This window comes from Tupaia chinensis, unplaced genomic scaffold (assembly GCF_000334495.1).
Source record: "Tupaia chinensis unplaced genomic scaffold, TupChi_1.0 Scaffold000138_1, whole genome shotgun sequence".
Taxonomy (NCBI): Eukaryota; Metazoa; Chordata; class Mammalia; order Scandentia; family Tupaiidae; genus Tupaia; species Tupaia belangeri.
This window is the reverse complement of record NW_006159608.1, coordinates 941,690-949,254: the sequence shown is the minus strand read 5'-3', so window position 1 is coordinate 949,254 and position 7,565 is coordinate 941,690. Positions and strand designations below refer to the sequence as shown.

At 43.1% G+C, this 7,565-nt stretch overlaps 1 protein-coding gene across 1 annotated transcript in view; it reads left to right on the top strand.

The window, feature by feature from the left end:
- Positions 1–199: 199 nt before the first annotated feature.
- ZBED11 (zinc finger BED-type containing 11) overlaps positions 200–7,565 on the top strand; it is a 14,589-nt gene continuing 7,223 nt past the window's right edge. The window contains exon 1 of the mRNA XM_006144891.3: positions 200–446. The gene's annotated coding sequence lies outside the window, so the exon portion shown is untranslated. The remainder of the gene's footprint in view (positions 447–7,565) is intronic.

Sequence of the window (7,565 nt, the reverse complement as noted above, 5' to 3'; positions counted from 1 at the left end):
GCCGGCCGGAGGGGCGGAGGCGGTGGCGCGCACAGGGCCGCACCCCCGCGCCGTTTCTGACGCGAGGGCCGCCGCCGCCCACAGGCCCTCCCTGGTCGTCGCAGCCTTCCCCCGTACCCTGGCCTCGGGCACGCCCTGCGCCCCTCGGCGCCGCGCGCTGCCGGTAGCTCCGGGGCGTGGTTACCGCCTAGGCGCTCGGGGAACGTCCTGAGGGGAAATACCGCGAGACCACGGCGGGCGCGTCGGAAGCGCGAGAGCGGAATTGGCCTCCGGGTTTTGCGCACGCGCAGAAGCCGGTCCGCTGCTTTCCAGCTGGACGAGGAGGTTCTGGGGTGACGCCGGATGTGGTGCTGCGCAGGGAGTCGGGGTTCCGAACTGCCGATCCTTGAGCGAGAGTCGAGGCTCGCGGCGCTGGGCCTGGCTGGGTCGTGGCGGCTGCGCTGGAGGTGAGAAGGAAGAAAGGCGGCCCCTGGTGGGAGTGGGCCGGCGTCCATTAAAGCGAGACGTTCCGCGGTTCATCGCGGGGAGACACGGTCTGGCTCTCGGGGACAGATGGAGGTCTGCTGGGAGGCCGGGGCGGCCAGGCTGGGGCTAGGCCAGCGTCCTTCGAGGGTCGGCAGCTCTTTGAAGTCCGACATGGAACCCCGGAGGGTGGGAGGCGGCCAGTCAGGAATCCCCTGGGGACGGGTTGGATTTATCTTTTTGTTGTATGGTTTATTTCTGTTCGTCACTGTACATTTCTGTAGCGTCCAGTGTGGTTTTTCAGAGCGTGCGTGCGGTGCGTGTCAGTCAAGTCAAAGATGATCTTATGCGTTGTCCTCAGTAGGTAACTTTTCATCCGTGTGTGTGTGAATTTTTTTTTGTCCTGAGCTCATCCCACCCACCCCTTCTAGTCGTCACCTTCACAGTCTCTGCTATGTACAGTGGTTAGCCCTGCTAATTTTGGTACCGGGAACTGCCTATCCTTAAAGGCCCGTTGTACATAACAAATGCTTGTATAAACAAAGAAGATTACAAGAGATACAATAGATAGTCATTTAAAGTTAGTGGTTTCGTGACAGATTTGCAGTGCCTTCAGGAGGGCATCAAGCCTTATAAATCCCTTTTTAAAAAATAGAATATTTTCGATAGACAAAATGTAGAAACAAAACTAATATGTGTGTAGTCACTACCCAGCTGGAGAAATAAATGACTGAGTGAAGCCCTTCCTTTGTCAGCTCCATGTCATCTCATTTTGTTCCCTCTGGCCCAAAGGAACCACTCTCCCAAGCACCTTTTTGTTTTAGTTATATATATAGTGTGTATTTCATAATTTTAACAGTAATGTATATATATATTTTTACATCTAGCTTGTTTACATAATGTTATTAAGATTTGTCAATATTAGGTAACTAGTTGATTCATCACAAAGTGGAACAAATACTGTTATATTACCGTATCACTAACCATTTTCTGGCTTTGTATTCCCAGTGCCTGACACTTAAGTGTCAGGTGAATGGATGAGTGAGTGCTATAGCATTTGAGCTAAATCATAAGGAATAGAACAGTTTTTCAAATGACTAAGCAAGCAAGAGCATTCCAAGCAAAAGGAATAGTAGGTGGTATGAATGCAGAGGCATGAGTGTATATTAAATATTTTTAAAATTTCCATAGTTTTAGGGCTGAAAATATAGAATGCATGGAAATAATGTGAAGGAGAAGCCTACAAAGGTGAGATTAGGCTTCAGTTTATTTATTATTTAATAATTATTTTACTTATTTATTTTTTATTATTTTTTAAATTTTCTATAGTGCAGGTGTGCTCACCAGAGAGAGAAACTGAGAAAACAAGCCAGAACAACAACCATGGTTGGCCATGTGGGAGTCCAGCACCTTAACCACCATGCCACCTGCTGGCCCCTGGGCTTCAGTTTAAAAGATGTTATCCTGAGGAGGTTACACTAGCTCATTAGAGGCTTTTGAATTTTGACAACGTTGATCAGAGTTGTATCTTTAGATGATATTCATAATATCCTGATATATCTTCAATTGTAAAGACCGTTGATAGGGAATTAAAGACAACCTATCAAGCATTTTAACAGGTAATAACAGTACCTATTGCATTAGGTGTGTAAAAAAAATTACACATGCTCACTTAAAATTTTACAGTGTTTGGGCCAGCAAGTGTTGGGGAGGTTAAGGCACTGTATTCATTCCTCCATGGTTGACCACTGTTTAAGTCCTGGACCCAGCTACTTGAACATTGCATTAGGTGCGTGTGTGTGTGTATGTGCCCAAAATTCCAAGAAGAAAATGGAAGAGAAGGGATTGCCGGCTGGCCATCCCCCATGAGCAGTGTTTTTTAACTTTCCCTTTCTCTGTCTCTGCTGGCCATGCCCCAGGAGTAGTGTTTTTTAACTTTCCCTTTCTCTGTCTCTGGTGAGCATACATGCCCAGTAGCAAAAACCTAAAAACAAAAAGTTTTAAATGTTTCCCAGTTCATATTATTACATCTCTTGACAATTATCTCATACTTTCTTCTGGAACATTTTCTATTTCTGCTTCCCACTTAGCTAATACCTTGTATCTTACTTAAGTTAATAAAAGACTTCCCCTATGCTTTCATCATTACATCTAGCAGGTGTGTACCCTAATATGCTGCCTATACTGTTACTGTAGGCTGATGATCTAATTTAATTAAGGGAAAGAACCTTTTTAAGAAACAATGTATAGAATCTTTTACTTAGATTTTTTTTTTTTTTCCACCACAGGATATGTGTTCTCACCAGAGCAAACAGAAAGAGAGAGAGAAGGAAAGTGATAAATCATCCCCTGTAGTCCCTTTTCCTTCACTCTCCTCTTGGGATTTCGGGCATACATGCACATGTGCCCAGTGTGTTGTTTTTTTAAAATTAATTTTATTATCATTTTTTAATTTGACTAGAGAGAGACAGAGAGAGAGGGGAAGTGAGAAAGCAAGCCTCCAGGCCCAAGTTTTGAACCTTGGTTGGCCATGTGGGATCTAGCTCCTTAATGACCATACCACTTGCTACCCTAGAATACTTTTTTGTTGTTGTTTAGATTTTTGCAATAGGGTGTGTGTACGCTGGCGGGAAACTGAAAGGGGGAAAATGAGAAATCCCTTCCCAGAGAAGATGGTCACACCTCAGTTCCTCCTTTTCCATTCTCCTCTTGGGATTTTTGGCATGCCAGCACATGTGCCTGTGTAATTTTCAAGCCAGGGCTCCAACCGTGTGGGAGTTCAGCACCTTAACCACCACATCACTTCCCGCTCCCCCCCCAGAATCCTTTTTTAATACAATAATAACTAAAGTATAAATTCCTAAGGCGGATTGTGTTGATATCTGAATAATAAAAGTACAAAAGAACGAAGTGGTTAAAAGATCATTATTTTTGTCCAACAGTTTAATGACCCATACATGTAGTAATAATATGATACTGATCTTTTTATGAGCTGCTTATTTTCAAGTAGATTTAGATGTTAAGCTTTATAAGCTAAATCTGGTTTACATATATATCGTTTTTGAGTTTTTGTTTTGTTTTGTGCTATAGGGCACATATACTCATTAGAGAAAAACAGAGGCAGAAAGCAAGAAATTACCCATGAGAGGGGCGGAGGGGTTGCCATGCTGCAATCTCTTCTCCATTCTCCTCTCTGGATTTGGGGTACACAGGTACAGGAGCCCGCAGTGAGTTTCAAGCCACCAAGTCCAGGACTCAGACTCCAGTTAGTCATGTGGGAGTCCAGCACCTTAACCACTCAGCCACCTTCTGGTCCCTAACATACATGTGGGTTTTTTTTTTTTTGGGAGAGGTTTTTTGCGATAGGGTGCATGCGCTCACCAGACAGAGAGAGACAGAGAGAAAGAAAGTGAGAAATCACCCCCCAGGGGGATGGTCACGCCGCAGTTCCTTCTCCTCCATTCTCCTCTCGTGATCTTGAGCACTCACATACATGCACCCGGTGTGAGTTTTAAGCCACTGGGTCTGGGACGCGAACCGCAGTCGACTACATGGGAGTCCAGCAACATAGCTATTAAGCTAATGCTTCTTAACATAATAAGCATTTTCTTCTAAAATACAGTGTCATTGATAATCCTCTTTAAAAGAATACGTTTAACTAGCTTTTGTCTTAACGTATTACCAGCTTGTCCAGTTAGAGTTTGTATCTAGTCCATTATTGCATTGCCTAGAGGAATACCTGAAAAATGAGTAAATTTAGAAGAATACAGGTTTGTTTGACTCATGATTCTGGCCTGTTGGAAGTATCAAATGCATCACAAAATAGAAGAAAGTCAGATATTGAGTGGAGTGGTTGTCCATTAAATTTCTGCCTCTTCGGCATCACAAAATAGTAGAAAGTCGGATATTGAGCGGAGTGGTTGTCCATTAAATTTCTGCCTCTTCTGAACTCCTACCCCTCTTGTAAACCCACCAGACCTCAGTTGTAGGGGCCCCATCCTAATGATCTTATCACACCTCCAGGAGGCTTCATCCTGGGCCCCCATGAAGGGATTAAGTTTTCACTTACCAGCTTTATAACACAACCAAATCTCAGCACATGAATTTCAGGGACATCCAAATTATAGCAATTTGTTAACATTTTTCACTGATTATGGTGAAAATAGAATTACATTTTACAGCTTACTACAGGCATCATTAATTTTCTCATTCTTTTAAATGCATTTATTGTGTACTTACCCTATGATAAACATTATTCTACAAAAAGTACATAAGAAGATTAGTGAAAAATCATTCATCTGAAATCATGTTACATAACCAAGTTAATGTACCTTGGCATATGACAAACTTTCAACTATAAGTATTTTGTCATTTCATTGTTAACTCTCTCGTAAAGGATGGCTAACTAGATGCACAGCTGAGTAAAGGGCATTATTACTCTGAAATGTGATCATATATCCACAGTGGTCAAACTTTGCACATACATCGTAAACATCAGTGTACACTAAACGTTATTGAAGTTTGGGTCAGAAAGGACTTCTAGGGACCAGCAGTTAGCGTAATGGCTATGTCGCTAGACTCCCACGTAGTCGACTGCGGTTCGAGTCCCAGACCTGGCGGCTTAAACTCACGCTGGGCGCATGTGCATGCGTGCCCAAGATCCTGAGAGGAGAAGGGATTGCGGTGTGGCTGGCTCCCCCAGGGGTGATTTCTTGCTTTCTGTCTTTCTGGCGAGCACACATGCCCTATAGCAAAAACCTCTCCAAAAAAAAAGAAGGGACTTATAGCAGAACACACAGATTATAGAATCACACTTATACTTTACTTTGTTCTGTTATATATATACTCAGATTTACATAAAGTTCTTTTTGTTGTTGTTTAAGGATTATTTAGGGATTAGCAATTAGCATAATGGCTATGTCACTGGACTCCCATGTAGTCGACCATGGTTCGAGTCCCAGACCTGGTGACTTAAACTCATGCTGGGCACGTGTGTGTGTGCCCAAGTTCCCAAGAGTAGAATGGAGGAGAAGGGATTGTGGAGTGGCCATCCCCTCTGGGGGGTGGGTGCTTTCTCGCTTTCTGTCTGTCTCTGTCTTTCTGGCAATCAAACATACTCTATAGCAAAAACCTCTCCCCAAAAAAGGAATTATTATTTTATTTAACTTTATTTATTTATTTGTTTATTTTAATTTGCCCAGAGAGGGACAGAGTGAGAGAGTGAGAAAGCAAGCTGACAGGTCCTGGACTCCAACCACAGTCAGCCATGTGGGAGTCCAGCTCCCTTATCCACCGTGCCACCTGCTGGCTGCTGATTTACATAAAGTTCTAATTGAGCAAATCTCTGCTTAAAGTACCAGAACTTTTGGTTAGGCTAGAACCTTAAGTTTGAAGTTATTTTCAAAAACTCCCCTAGCTTCTAAGGCTCTTTTCAGAGACATAAGTAGACAAAGAAGAAGACAAAAGATTTTGTAGTATCTTTTGTTTAACACCCATTTCCTTTTTTGGGGGGAGAGGTTTTTTTTGTTTTTTGGTTTTTTTTCTTGCTATAGGGCGTGTACACTCACCAGAAAGACAGAGAAAGACAGAAAGTGGGAAATCACCCCCTGGGGGGATGGCCACACTGCAATCCCTTCTCCATTCTTCTTTCAGGACCTTGGGCACGCATGAACACCCGCCCAGCATGAGTTTAAGCCACCAAGTCTGGGACTTGAACCACCGTGAACTACATGGGAGTCCGGTGACATAGCCATTACTCCAACTCCTGCTCCCAAGCACCCATTTTCTTTAGATATATAAGCTAAGTACCAGTACATTAATCTGGGAAGATAGGGCAGAAGAACACAATTGTAGTGGCTTGAGATTTCTTAAAAGAGGGAGCATTTAAAACAGGTTCCAGAGGCTGGCCTTGTACATAGCAGTTAAGAGTCCCAGCCTTATACTGCAAAACATACCAGGTACGCATGAGTGCCCAGGATCCTGATGGGATGGAGAATTGGAGGAAGAAGGGATTGTAGTGTGAGTGGGCCCCGTTGAGGGGTGCTAATGCTGGCTTTCTCTGTCACAGTGCACATGCATGGACTCTGGCATTCAAAACCAAATAAAAAAGTTTCCTTATTGGAACTTTTTGCTATATGAGGAAGAAAGTCAGTATTTGTTCTCTTTTACCTATTGAGGGCAGCTGTATGACTGGTTCATGCTGCCTCAGTACTACCTCAAACTTTTTGTTTTAGTTTGTTTTCAGCTTCTATAACTAAATACCACAGACTGGGTAATTTATAGACAGTCGAGGTTTATTTGGCTTACAACTGTGGAGACTGCATAGTCCAAGAACATGGCAACAGCATCTAGTAAGTACCTCATCTTGTAGCAAAAGGTGGAAACAATCACCCAGAACAGAGAGATGAAATCAGAATGAACTCATTCTTTCATCAGGAGCCTACTCCCCCTCAATAACTAACCCACTGCCATGATAAATGGTATTAATTCATTTATGGGAATGGAGTCCTTATGAATTAATCACCTCTAATGGTTTCCATCTTAATATCCTCACGATGGCAATTAACTTTCCAACATACTTGTCTTATTTATGAAAAAGAGATCTAGATCCAATTCCTTTTCTAGCAATATCATTCTGATACAGTGACGATGCATAATATGCTCTGACATCCGAGAGGTAGTATCTGCCACTTACTCTTTAATCCTGTTAACATTTTTGCAGATGGAGAACATTAAAATTTCCAAAAAAGAAAGTTTTGCCTCTTTTAGACCAAAGTTAAATATTTGGAATATGCTGTCTTTCAAGGAGTGATCTAACCAAGATTAAGTCAAAGACATCTACCAAGTCCTGAATTCTCTTCCACATGCCCACTTTAAGTACACGCAGGTGCCTTAGACAGTAGACCTCTAGCTACTTAATCACAGTTAAAGCATTTAACACTTAATGACTTTTTTTTTTTTTTTTGAGAGGTTTTTGCTATAGGGCGCGTGCGCTCGCCAGACAGACAGAGACAGAAAGCAGGAAATCACCCCCCAGGGGGGATGGCCACGCCGCAATCCCTTCTCCTCCATTCTCCTCTCGGGATCTTGGGCACGCACGCACA